Source organism: Macaca nemestrina, chromosome 3, assembly GCF_043159975.1.
Source record: "Macaca nemestrina isolate mMacNem1 chromosome 3, mMacNem.hap1, whole genome shotgun sequence".
NCBI classification, from domain to species: Eukaryota; Metazoa; Chordata; class Mammalia; order Primates; family Cercopithecidae; genus Macaca; species Macaca nemestrina.
In genome coordinates this window covers 146732157-146745242 of record NC_092127.1, presented here as the reverse complement: position 1 = coordinate 146745242, position 13086 = coordinate 146732157, and positions in this window count along the sequence as shown.

The following is a 13086-nucleotide window of genomic DNA, read 5'->3' as shown; positions in this document are numbered from 1 at the left end:
CTACCTCTTCCCCACTAGCCAGCCCCACCCATCATAAACACTATGGCCAGTCAGGGGGTGGGTGTGCCGTGGGTCTTGTGGCATCCTTTGTCCAAAGCTTACCGTGTTGTGTTCCAGGCATCAGCCATGGGATCCCAAGTCTCCAGCCATGTCCAGTTCTCTGTGGATGCTGAATGTATGTGCCAAGGCAAGCCGTCCGTAGCAGCTGCTGAAAGGTGGTGCAGATCCAACAGTTGGAAACATTGGTCACCTCAGCGTAGGTGTGGGCCCGGTCCACAATGCAATTGGAGCATGTTAACCTACGGTTGAAATGAGAGAGCAGGCAGAGGTACTAACAGAGGTAAATCACATCCCTCAGGCAAAATACAGGCTAACTTTTCATCCCTGGATAACAATGCAGCCACCGAGGGCTTCTGCCCTGGGCAATGGTACCACACCTTCTCAGCTCCCCATGGTTCCTTTGGGTCATGTATCCATGCCAAAGTCACGGGGGAGCTTATAATAGACCACACAAACAGTACGTATGTCTCCCAGAGGAGGATTCCTTCTCTGGCTGTTCCCTTGTGAACAGTCAACTGTGGGGGCCGTGTATTGAACATCCAAGGAGTGGCATGCAAGTCATGCCATAGGCCCGCCCCCTAGGGAGTTACAGTGGACAACCACTGGCAGTGGGGGCTTGGAGGGTCCATGGCCACAGCCAGGTTTTCTGTTCTCCCACCTTCCGGGGTGTTGGGGCAGTTGTTAGTCTCCCATACCTGGTCAGAGGAGGTCATCCGTAGTGTGTATCTGCAACTGAATGGAATGGGGGTGGCAGCCTGGTGTAAACCCTCCACCAGGGCCAGGCTGCCTTTCCATGGCCGTTCATTCAAGGTTTGGAGCACCAGGTGCAGCCTGGAACTCCAGTCCTGCAAAGATGAGGGTGCGACATGCAAGCATAACCCATTCTTCAAGAGCCCGCTATATCATTCAATCATACCTGCAGCTTGTGCGTTGTACAGCACATGGAATCCCCACTTTATGTCCACTCATTGTGCCCATTGTTGTACCTGTTGTCCAGTGAAATGTGTTCCCCTATCACTCTCAATGGCCAGAGGTCAACCATACAGGTCACATAAGTGTTGCAGGGCCCGAATGGTACGTTGTTGGCCAGTCACCCTGCAAGGGTAGGTAAGCAACAGGCCTGTGGCAATGTCCACAGCTGTTAGCACATGCGTATACCCTTGCAACGTCAGCAGCGGCCCAATGTAGTCTACTTGCCACCTGGGCAAGGGCACTCGCCCCATCATCACTTGTTGTGTAACACTGGGCAACTGCCTCCATTTAGGGTATGCCTGAGCACATGCCAGGCATTTCTGACAGGCCTCCCAAATATCTTGCAAGGGCAAGGACAGACCCTAATGGTTATTGACCTGTTGCATCAGCTTACCCCCTGCATGCCCCAGTTTCTGGTGCAGCCACAAGGCCTCATCTTGTGTAGGTGCCAACTCTACTAATTGGGCCTTGGGCAAGGCATCTGCCTCATCATTGCTGGGGGTGGCCAAAGTCATAATGGCCTGATGCATGATAAATAGTTACCTCTTTCTGATGGGCCATTTCCCAGAGGTCTTGCCACATGACTTAGCCCCAAATGGGTTGGTGGCCGACTAGCCAATTCTGTGTTTTCCAAGTAGTTAACCACAAGGTTAAGCCTCAACAGACTGCCCAGCTATTGGCACAGATTACCATAGATGTCTCCTCCTTGGTGATCACCATCCATACTAAATTCAGCCCATTGGCTATTTTGCTCACACCTGGTTTCAAACCATATTGTGTTGGTACTAGGTTGGACTGCAACAGTGGTTCAGGCATCTGTAGCACCTTGGCTAGACCCATCTGTGTACCATGCTCCATTGGGAATGGGGGCATGCCCTTCCTTAAATGGTGATTGCTCAGGGTCTAAGGGTGCCTCAGGCCCCATAACCTTATTTGCATTAGAACTACAGGTCCCAAGTCTTCTTCCATTAGAACTACAGGTCTCAAGCCCCTGCTGCTAAGGTGCTTGTACTCAGTGTACTCCACTGCTCTAAGTAGACACCTCACTTTGCCAAAGTGGATGCCTGTGCAGTCCCAGTCCGGGAGATCATTACCCATGAATGTGCCCATTCCACTGTCAGGTAAGTCGTCCGCATGATGACTATAGCCCATCCTGTCACACTCTCACAAGCCTGAAGGGTGTCATATACAGCTGCTAGCTGTTTCTCTATTAAGAAATACCAGAGTTCAGCTCCCTTCCATAGTTTGGACCAAAAGCCTACTGGCATTCTCAAGCATTCCATACACTGCCACAGGCCCCAACCAAAACCATCTGTGGTCACATGCACATCCAACTCAAACAGGCGCCCCCAGTCAACTACTCATAGGGTTTGTGCCTGCTGAATAGTCCACTTGGCTGCCAGGAAGATGATCTCAGCCACTTTCCAATCCCAGATAGCTCCCTTCTTTGTTAACCAATACAACAATTTTATCATTTGAGCTAAATGGGGAACAAATGTCTGCCAATATCCCAAGAGGCCCATAAGAGTTTGCAGCTGCCTCTCCATGGTGGGCCTGAGATATGCCTGAATTTTATCAATGATGGCCTCTGGTATGACCTTCATCTTACCTGACCAGATAATTTCCAAGAATCTGGCAGACCTTGGATTCGTTGATGGCCCAACTGCATGCTGCCAAATGTTTCCCCAAGAGTGGCACTGATGCTTCTAAATCAGCAAGATAATCAGAGGTTATCATAATATCATCAATACAATGGAATAGGTGGACCCCTTGTTGGACATTGCCAGGCAGCTAAATCCATGGCAATGAGACCATGACATATGGTGGGGCTATGCACATAGCCCTGCGGCAACACTATAAAAGTCCATTGTCACCCTTTTCACGTGAAGGTACACTGTTCCTGGCTCTCTGGAGCAATGTCAATGGAGAAAAATGCATGGGCCAAGTCCACTACATAGTGGTACTGTCCCAGTTCCATCTTCAAACAGGCCAGCAAATCCATGATTGACAGGACAGCTGCATGCAAAGGGGGTGTTACTTTATTCAGTTCCTGATAGTCCACCGTCATCCACCAAGTTCCACCAGGTTTTCTAACTGGCCACACTGGAGAATTGTAGGGACTGTGGGTGCCACGCAATATCTGCCCCTCCTTCAGCTTTTTAATTGTCCCAGTTACCTCCAGATGTCCACCTGGAAAATGGTATTGATGGGTGGAATTAACCAGTCGGGGTTGTGGCTGGACCTGAGGCTGGTGATACATATATCCGTGCAGCACCATCTTCACCGCACACACTCAGAGTCTGCATTTCCTGGCCATGCTTTGTAGTGCCAGGCCATGTAAATTGTCCACCCCCAGAATGTATTGCAGTGTGGGATGGACGTACACAGTATATAAACAGGAAGCCAAGCAGCCGATGCCGAGGTGCAGAGATACAGGTTTCACATTCACTGACCAGCCTCCATAGCTGGCAATGGATGCAGCCTTGCCCAGAAACTTATTTGGGTTCCCATAAACAAGGCTACAATCTGTGCCAGTATCTACCAGCGTCAGTACCCATTGTACACTGGTGGGGGACTAGTGGATTGCTAATTCCACATGTGGCCTCTGGTAGTCCATTGACCCCCCCAAACCAAGCACCCCAGCCAGTTCCCTAGTCAAACAGAAGAGACTACAGTTACACCTGGTTGCAGCAAGTAGTCTTTAAGCTGGAGTGCCCGGGCAGGACTGGGTCGCACAGCAATGTCTTTCTCCCCATCGGGCATTTTCTGGAATTGCTGCTCCAGACAAACACCTCCACAAAGTTAGGAGTACTTCATTGGGCTGCTTCTCGATTTTCTCTCAGTCAGCCCCAACCAAAATCAAATCTAGCCTCATCTGTGAGCATGTCACTAGTCGGGGCCTGTTTATTCCCATGGGGGAGCCCCCTGCAGGAAGGGCACCTTCCCCTTCTGCACATGGCCTTCTGCTTCCCCAAGAGCCACCATGGCAGTGGTCATTTCATGTATGCTGCAACCTATGTACGGGGTGAACACAGCAGCTAGGGAGCCAAAGGCACACAGGGGTGCAGAATCCAACGGGAGATCCCTCATGTGGGAGGTGAAACGTTCATCATCTGGCCCCCAGTCAAACATAGTCTGCCGCACACCCATCTCCCAGATGACTTGCACCCACTCAGGATATGACTGCCATTTACTCACAGTTTCAGGGATTTCACTGGCATCGTTCCACACTGTCCACTGGCTGCCTGTAGCCACTCAGTCAGGGTGTGGTCACCTTGCCCTGCTGCTAACCTCCTGCTCACTTGCAACCACTGACAGAGGGAGGGGTGAGTCATGATGGAGCCCAGCTTTTCCATCTCAAAGGCAGAACAGGAGATACTATATTCTCCCTCATCCCACAGATGAAGCATCCAGGCTGGCACGGGTTTCCCTGGATGCTAGCCGCACTGTTTGCCTGATTCCTGCACTCAGTTGGGGTATAGGCAATATACAAACTGTGTTGCATTATGGTTGGGGGGAGGTCCCTGAGCCTACCTTTGGGGCCCCAATTGCTGTTCATTATCTACCTTCTGACAGACTACTGGGCAAGCCCACAATGGGGGTTCTTCCTCCTCAGTATCAAACTGAGTGGGGGTCTCTGGCCAAGACAACAGACTGAGGCCTGCATTCATGGCAGCCTCTAGTTCTTTCTCCAAGCTCTGAAGTCGGGCCTCCAGGCACCCTGCCTGCACGTGGAGGTCCCTTACCTGTGCTGCATCCCTCAGGGACTGGGTTTATACTTCTTGTAGCACAGTCATAAATGCCCATCTAACTCGTCCAGCAAAGACTTGCTCCTTCTCAATGCTCTGTGCTTCCAGTTGCTTCAGCACCTTCTCCATGCTCATGGGGGACCCATCTACTGCTGCCCAGGTTTCCACTGGAGCCCATTCAAGCAGCACAGCTGCCACCAGGTACCACAACCCATGTTGCAGCCACATGGCCAACCCAAAATCAGCAGGGACTGAAGGCTCACTCACCTCGGGATCCTGCTGACTATGCCAGTTATCAGGTTTGAGCCCAAGCTGAGGTCCAAGGGGACTCAGTGGGCAGGTGGCAGGTAGCTAGGAAAACACCCGAGGAATCATAGGCAGTTGTGACATGGCTTTATTCTCTCTCTAGGCATGAACCATATGTACAGCATCAGCAGGGTAGTTATACCTTTTACAGAAAATGGTGACTCTGAGTCAAGAATGAGCTCATGTGAGTGGTTACCTAATGTACCTCATGTGGCATGGTTACATAATGTGCAGGGTTGTGCACCTGTGCTCCAAACCCGCTGAGTCATGCTGCACCTTGCCTACTCCTGACTTAAGTGCAGCCATCTTTCTAACATATATCTACCAAAATTCCATTGAAATATGTTTACTTACATTTTGTGTTGCCTATTACTATGACACCTGGGAGACCAACTTTTATTTTGGGCTTCAGATGAGAGTGAGAATATGCTAGCTTACAATCCATGTCTCTGTTCAACAAAAACCACAGAGGACAAGCACTTGTTCTTAAAAATGCCAACTAGAAGCTATAAAATAAACATTCAAGACCATGTGGTCACTGGCCAAAAGTGATCAAAGGGACCCCGGGGTGGTGTGCAAGTCTGTGGACTGAAGAAACCAGGTCAAAATGGAAGGACTTTTTGAAATGGTATGGCCTCAAATACTCATTCATAACAAAATTACCTGTCAATTAAATATTACCCTATCCCTTAGCTTTATTCTCCACCCTGACATCTTCAGCACACACAAACACACTTACACACACACATACACACGTGTGTGTGTCCCAATTTGAATCTCATTGAAACTTGTAAGAGTTTGCAGGGTCTCTTGTTGTCTATTGGGAGGAAAGTGAAAAGCAGATCCCAACTACTGAAACACCTGTGAAGGAAGGGAATGCTACTGCTGCATTCTGAAATCCAATTGCAACAGCTACTCAGAATAAAATAACTAAACTAGAAATCAGAAGTCTAGGATCAAATTTGCCATGGAGTAAACAAAACATGTCAACTTAAGCAAGTCATTTTGCATTTTAAGTCAGTTTCTTCATTTTATGCTGGGACAGAGACAATATTCCTCTACACTATAGAGAAAAGGTATTAGAGGTAAAGAGAGGGGGGGAAAAGACTGGAAAGAGAATAAGCAGGTACAGTGAGGAACGTGTCTTAATGGATAGGTGAAGGAAATCAAGGTAAAATGGTAGTGAAGTAGAATGGTAGATTCTTGAAGTTGTCAAAAGTGAAGCTTAAGAGTTAAGAAGCTGAAACAAAGGAAACTCCTTTGAAACAAAGCTTCAATCTGTTAGTCTTCCTATTTAACTTCAGTGTTGGCAGAGAAGTGTGGTAGGTTCTTGAAAAGAAGCACAAATGGATAAAAATAATTGAAATACTAGTTGCCAGGGCCTAAACTTGGATAGTGGCAAGCATTAAATTGCAAGCTGTTAAAGGGGATCAACTTCCCTCAGACTCAAGTCATCCCCTATAATTGGGCTGTTTCCATAGATTTTCTAGGGAATTTGAGTTGCTGTGCAGTTAAACCTTCCCTCAGGTTCCAGATTCTCTTGCCATGCAAACTCAGACTGCATCCAATCTCCCATTTATCTAGAGTGGGAATGATGTCTAGATGGTGTAGCCCTTTTAAATAATATGGCTAATAAGATAAATCAGCTTTTATGTAAACTAAAATCAGATTAGTCTCAGAAACAAAATTTTTAGAGCACTTACTTAAACCCATGAAAGAATTGTCTTTCTTGATTTGCACATTTCTTTCATGCATTTCTTAATGACCATTATACAAAAGAGGAAAACTATTAATTGATATTTATTGAGTATTTTCTATATGCCAGGCATTGTTCTAGGTGCCTCTCATTCAATCGTCACAATATCTCTAGGATGCAGGTACTACTGCTATCGCCACTTTACAGATACTCTGCACAGAGAGACTAAGTAATTGGCCCACGTTTGCACAACAGATCAGTGACAGACCTTGGGAGGGATCCAACGCTGGGCTGTGAACACAGAGTGCTTGTTTCTCACTTCTGAAAGCACTGCCTGCAATCTGTGAAAGGTTGGCCTCTCTGGGAAACACAAGTTTTCTCTCCACATCTACCCCAAAGACAACAATTGCTAATAGGTCAGGTCACTGGAGACCAAGAATGTTACAAAGGGTGAAGATTAGTGTTACCCTTATAGCAGAATGCCTTATTAGAGATTAAACTTGTTTTGTGTTTTTTGGTTTTTTTTTTTTTGGAGGGGGGTGTGGTTTTGGGTTTTTTTCTCTTTCTCTCTCCAAAGAATTCCATGTCAGAAACTCACCTTTCAGGTATAGAAAGGAAAAAACTTGAGGTCAGCTCTGTAATCTGTCTGAGGTGTTGGGGGAAGAACAGAACTCAAATCAGGCACACTTCACTACAGACCTGTTCCCAGTGGCACACCGGGGGTGGAACTGTTCCTAGTGTGGGCAATGGGGAGTCTGTACAGAATTTAAAAGCAATAATAAAACCAAATAGAAGTCAGTCTGCTTTTTACTATCACAGTGCACTGGCAATTCTAAGCAATGGCAATAATACTCTCCCCAGAAAATTCTTTTTGTTGGTCTATGTTTAAAACAATTGCTGCAGATAGGATTGAACTTCAATAATATATATAAACTTCAAATCATCACATTTGTATTGCTTATCCTTTGATAAACATTATATTCTACAAAAGTTAATTCAGAGAGCGTTTAATTGTACCATTTACTGAAGCTTGCTTTGGCCACAATTTGTCTCCAACCCCTGTGGTATTACATATGCATGTCTTTAAACAGTAGATTCCAAATAAACTATAATAGCATGGTAGTTGTAAAGACAAAGAAGCAGAACTTCAGTTAGTTCAATTACATAACTCATTCTTAAGCAATGGATTAAATAATGCCAGTATTCACTAGTGTCCAGCCAATTTCTGATTTTTGCAAACTACTAAAGACCTCAGAAATATTTGCAGAATAGAGTAAAAATTTATGATAAATTTTATGCTAAAGATTTTTAGTGGAAAATTTTCAACTGCAGAGACATTTTCAAGCTTCTAAAGTTGATCTTGATGGAAAAACAAAATGGATAATACTACAATTTCTGAAATTGTTGTGAAATGGGATTATTTAGGAACTTCTGACAAGTGTATTCTTGTGTTTAAACCTTTTCCTAATTATTTTAGATATCTGTTGTTTTATGTGAAAGAAATATTTCAAATTGTAAATTAATTAAAAAGTGTTATTCAATGAACTATGAGCAAAAATAGATTGACACATCTGACCATACTGTGTACTGAACATGCATATGCAGAGACCAATCAACATCACTGACAAATTTTCTGAAGTGATGGCTTAAAAATAGACTGTAATGCTATTATTCAATATTATCACATACAATATTTTTCAAAGAACATGTCAATAATTAAAATATTTTAATCTATAATTTTATCTCATTTTTATATTATAATATTTCATTTTAAATGTTTTAATTTAATTTTATACAGATATATTATATATTATAATTATTATATATAATTATACAGTTATATATAATTATTATATAGTTAAATACAATTAGTATATATAATTATATAGTTATATATAATTACATATAATTATACACCCACCTTGGCCTCCCAAAGTGCTGGAGTTACAGGTGTAAGCCACCACACCTGGGCTAATTTAATTTTTATAGGCATGATATTATATATAATAAATATATATATTTATAAGCATGATATTACATATAATAAATACATATAATATCATGCCTGTAAAAAATTAAATTAGGCTGGGTGTGGTGGCTCACATTTGTAAATCCCAGCACTTTGGGAGGTCAAGGTGGGCGGATCACCCGAGGTCAGGAGTTTGAGACCAGGCAGGCCAACATGGCAAAACCCTATCTCTACTAAAAGTATAAAAATTAGCCAGGTGTGGTGATGCACATCTGTAATCCCAGCTACTCGGGAGGCTGAGGCAGTAGAATTGCTTGAACCTGGGAGACAGAGGTTGCAGTGAGCAGAGATCATGCCACTATGCTCCAGCCTGGGCAACAAGAGCAAAACTCTGTCTCAAAAAAAAATAAATAAATAAAGTAATTAGATAGATAGATAGATAGATGGATAATTGATAGATAGATAGATAGATAGATAGATAGATAGATAGATAGATAGATAGATAAAGTTTTTCAAATGTCAACCCCTACATTTCTTTTCTGGCTCTTATTAATTTTTGTTTCATTTTATAATTGTTGCTGAAAATAATTTTGCCACATAGAGAGGCGTTATTAAAAATTATCTTCTCAGGATATTAAGTATAATGGCTCCTACCCTGCCCATCTGAATCCAAAATGTGAGACTGAAGGATCACAGCCAGATAGAATATCCCCCTGTAATTGGATCTCACCTATTTCTGTACTTCCAAAATGCTGTCTGCAAAATTCCTAGTCACCCTGATACCATGTACCCTGAGATGTTAACACCCAGGAAAACTTGGACCCTGGCAGGTTACCAGAAATCTGCTGAAGATGGAGGTACAGATGTAGTTTTCATTGAGCCTCACTGCCTGCACTAAAGAATATACACATATTATTGCATCTGGAATTTTGGTCCTGGGAAAACAGAAACCTTTTCCTTAACAACATAAAGGATTAATCGTCTAGGCTTTGGCGAGGGTTGACTCTCCTTGGATTTACTGCTTTTCTTACATAAATATATCTGGCTTCTCTCCTGAGGATTGTAGTAGCCCAACTGCTCATGTCTTAATTGGAGCCCAGAACTCCCTTCTATTAGGAAATGGCACCCCTTGGGACAGGGAAATACATCTGCCTCTTTCTTTTCCTTTTGTTTATTTTTCTTGGCATTCTGTAGCTTTGGATTGGCTAGAAGATGGCAACAGGACATATCAGAAACACTTAGGGAACTTTTACCACCTATACACATCATAGACTTACATCAAATCATCAAGGGAGAGACATGTGAAATTTGAAAAGTTGCCCTGGTTGAGAACAATTGATTCAAAGTATTGTATTTCAAACTACAGGTTACGCTCTATTAGTGGGTCATGAAATTAATTTTTTTGTTGGTCACAAGCAGCTTTTTTTATTGTTTTAGATTCAGGGAGTACATGTGCAGGTTTGTTACATGCGTATATTGTCTGATGCTGAGGTTTGGGCTTCTAATGATCCTGTCACGCAGGTAGTGAACATACTACCCAGTCGGTAATTTTTCAACCTTTGCCCTCCTACCCACTTTTGGAATCCTTAGTATTGTTCCCATCTTTGTGTCCGTGTGTACCCAGTGTTTAACTCCCACTTATAAGTGAGAACATGAGATATTTGGTTTTTCTGTTTCTGAGTTAATTCAGTTAGGATTATGGCCTCCAGATGCATCCATGTTGCTGCAAGATACATGATTTCGTTTTTTATGGGCGTGTAGCATTCCATAATGTATATGCACCCTATTTTCTTTATCCAGTCCACCATGAATGGGCATCTAGGTTCATTCCATGTCTTTGTGATTATGTATAGTGCACAAGAAACAATTAAAAAACAGAACTGAATAGAATAAAAATAATCGGGGGCAGAGCAAGATGGCCGAATAGGAACAGCTCCAGTCTCCAACTCCCAGCGCCAGCGACACAGAAGACCGGTGATTTCTGCATTTTCAACTGAGGTTGAAAATCTCACTAGGTTAATCTCACTAGGGAGTGCCGGACAATCGGTGCTGGTCAGCTGCTGCAGCCCGACCAGCGAGAGATGAAGCAGGGTGAGCCATCGCCTCACCTGGGAAGCGCAAGGGGAAAGGGAATCCCTTTTCCTAGCCAGGGGAACTGAGACACACAACACCTGGAAAATTGGGTAACTCCCACCCCAGTACTGCGCTTTAAGCAAACAGGCACACCAGGAGATTATATCCCACACCTGGCCGGGAGGGTCCGACGCCCACGGAGCCTCCCTCATTGCTAGCACAGAAGTCTGCAATCTCCCGGCAAGGTGGCAGCGAGGCTGGGGGAGGGGCGCCCACCATTGCTGGGGCTTAAGTAGGTAAACAAAGCCGCTGGGAAGCTCGAACTGGGTGGAGCTCACAGCAGCTCAAGGAAACCTGCCTGTCTCTGTAGACTCCACCTCTGGGGACAGGGCACAGTAAACAACAACAAAAGCAGCAGAAACCTCTGCAGATGCAAACGACTCTGTCTGACAGCTTTGAAGAGAGCAGTGGATCTCCCAACACGGAGGTTGAGATCTGAGAAGGGACAGACTGCCTGCTCAAGTGGGTCCCTGACCCCTGAGTAGCCTAACTGGGAGACATCCCCCACTAGGGGCAGTCTGACACCCCACACCTCACAGGGTGGAGTACACCCCTGAGAGGAAGCCTCTAAAGCAAGAATCAGACAGGGACACTCGCTGTTCAGCAATATTCTATCTTCTGCAGCCTCTGCTGCTGACACCCAGGCAAACAGGGTCTGGAGTGGACCTCAAGCAATCTCCAACAGACCTACAGCTGAGGGTCCTGACTGTTAGAAGGAAAACTATCAAACAGGAAGGACACCTACACCAAAACTCCATCAGTACGTCACCATCATCATCAAAGACCAGAGGCAGATAAAACCACAAAGATGGGGGAAAAGCAGGGCAGAAAAGCTGGAAATTCAAAAAATGAGAGCACATCTCCCTCAGCAAAGGAGCGCAGCTCATAGCCAGCAACGGATCAAAGCTGGACGGAGAATGACTTTGATGAGATGAGAGAAGAAGGCTTCAGTCCATCAAACTTCTCAGAGCTAAAGGAGGAATTACGTACCCAGCGCAAAGAAATTAAAAATCTTGAAAAAAAAGTGGGAGAATTGATGGCTAGAGTAATTAATGCAGAGAAGGTCATAAACGAAATGAAAGAGATGAAAACCATGACACGAGAAATACGTGACAAATGCACAAGCTTCAGTAACCGACTCGATCAACTGGAAGAAAGAGTATCAGCGATTGAGGATCAAATGAACAAAATGAAGCGAGAAGAGAAACCAAAAGAAAAAAGAAGAAAAAGAAATGAACAAAGCCTGCAAGAAGTATGGGATTATGTAAAAAGACCAAATCTACATCTGATTGGGGTGCCTGAAAGTGAGGGGGAAGATGGAACCAAGTTGGAAAACACTCTTCAGGATATCATCCAGGAGAACTTCCCCAACCTAGTAGGGCAGGCCAACATTCAAATACAGGAAATACAGAGAATGCCACAAAGATACCCCTCGAGAAGAGCAACTCCAAGACAGATAATTGCCAGATTCACCAAAGTTGAAATGAAGGAAAAAATCTTAAGGGCAGCCAGAGAGAAAGGTCGGGTTACCCACAAAGGGAAGCCCATCAGACTCACAGCAGATCTCTCGGCAGAAACTCTACAAGCCAGAAGAGAGTGGGGGCCAATATTCAACATTCTTAAAGAAAAGAATTTTAAACCCAGAATTTCATATCCAGCCAAACTAAGTTTCATAAGTGAAGGAGAAATAAAATCCTTTACAGATAAGCAAATGCTTAGAGATTTTGTCACCACCAGGCCTGCCTTACAAGAGACCCTGAAGGAAGCACTAAACATGGAAAAGAACAACCGGTACCAGCCATTGCAAAAACATGCCAAAATGTAAAGACCATTTAGGCTAGGAATAAACTGCATCAACTAACGAGCAAAATAACCAGTTAATATCATAATGGCAGGATCAAGTTCACACATAACAATATTAACCTTAAATGTAAATGGACTAAATGCTCCAATTAAAAGACACAGATTGGCAAACTGGATAAAGAGTCAAGACCCATCAGTCTGCTGTATTCAGGAGACCCATCTCACACGCAGAGACATACATAGGCTCAAAATAAAGGGATGGAGGAAGATTTACCAAGCAAATGGAGAACAAAAAAAAGCAGGGGTTGCAATACTAGTCTCTGATAAAACAGACTTTAAACCATCAAAGATCAAAAGAAACAAAGAAGGCCATTACATAATGGTAAAAGGATCAATTC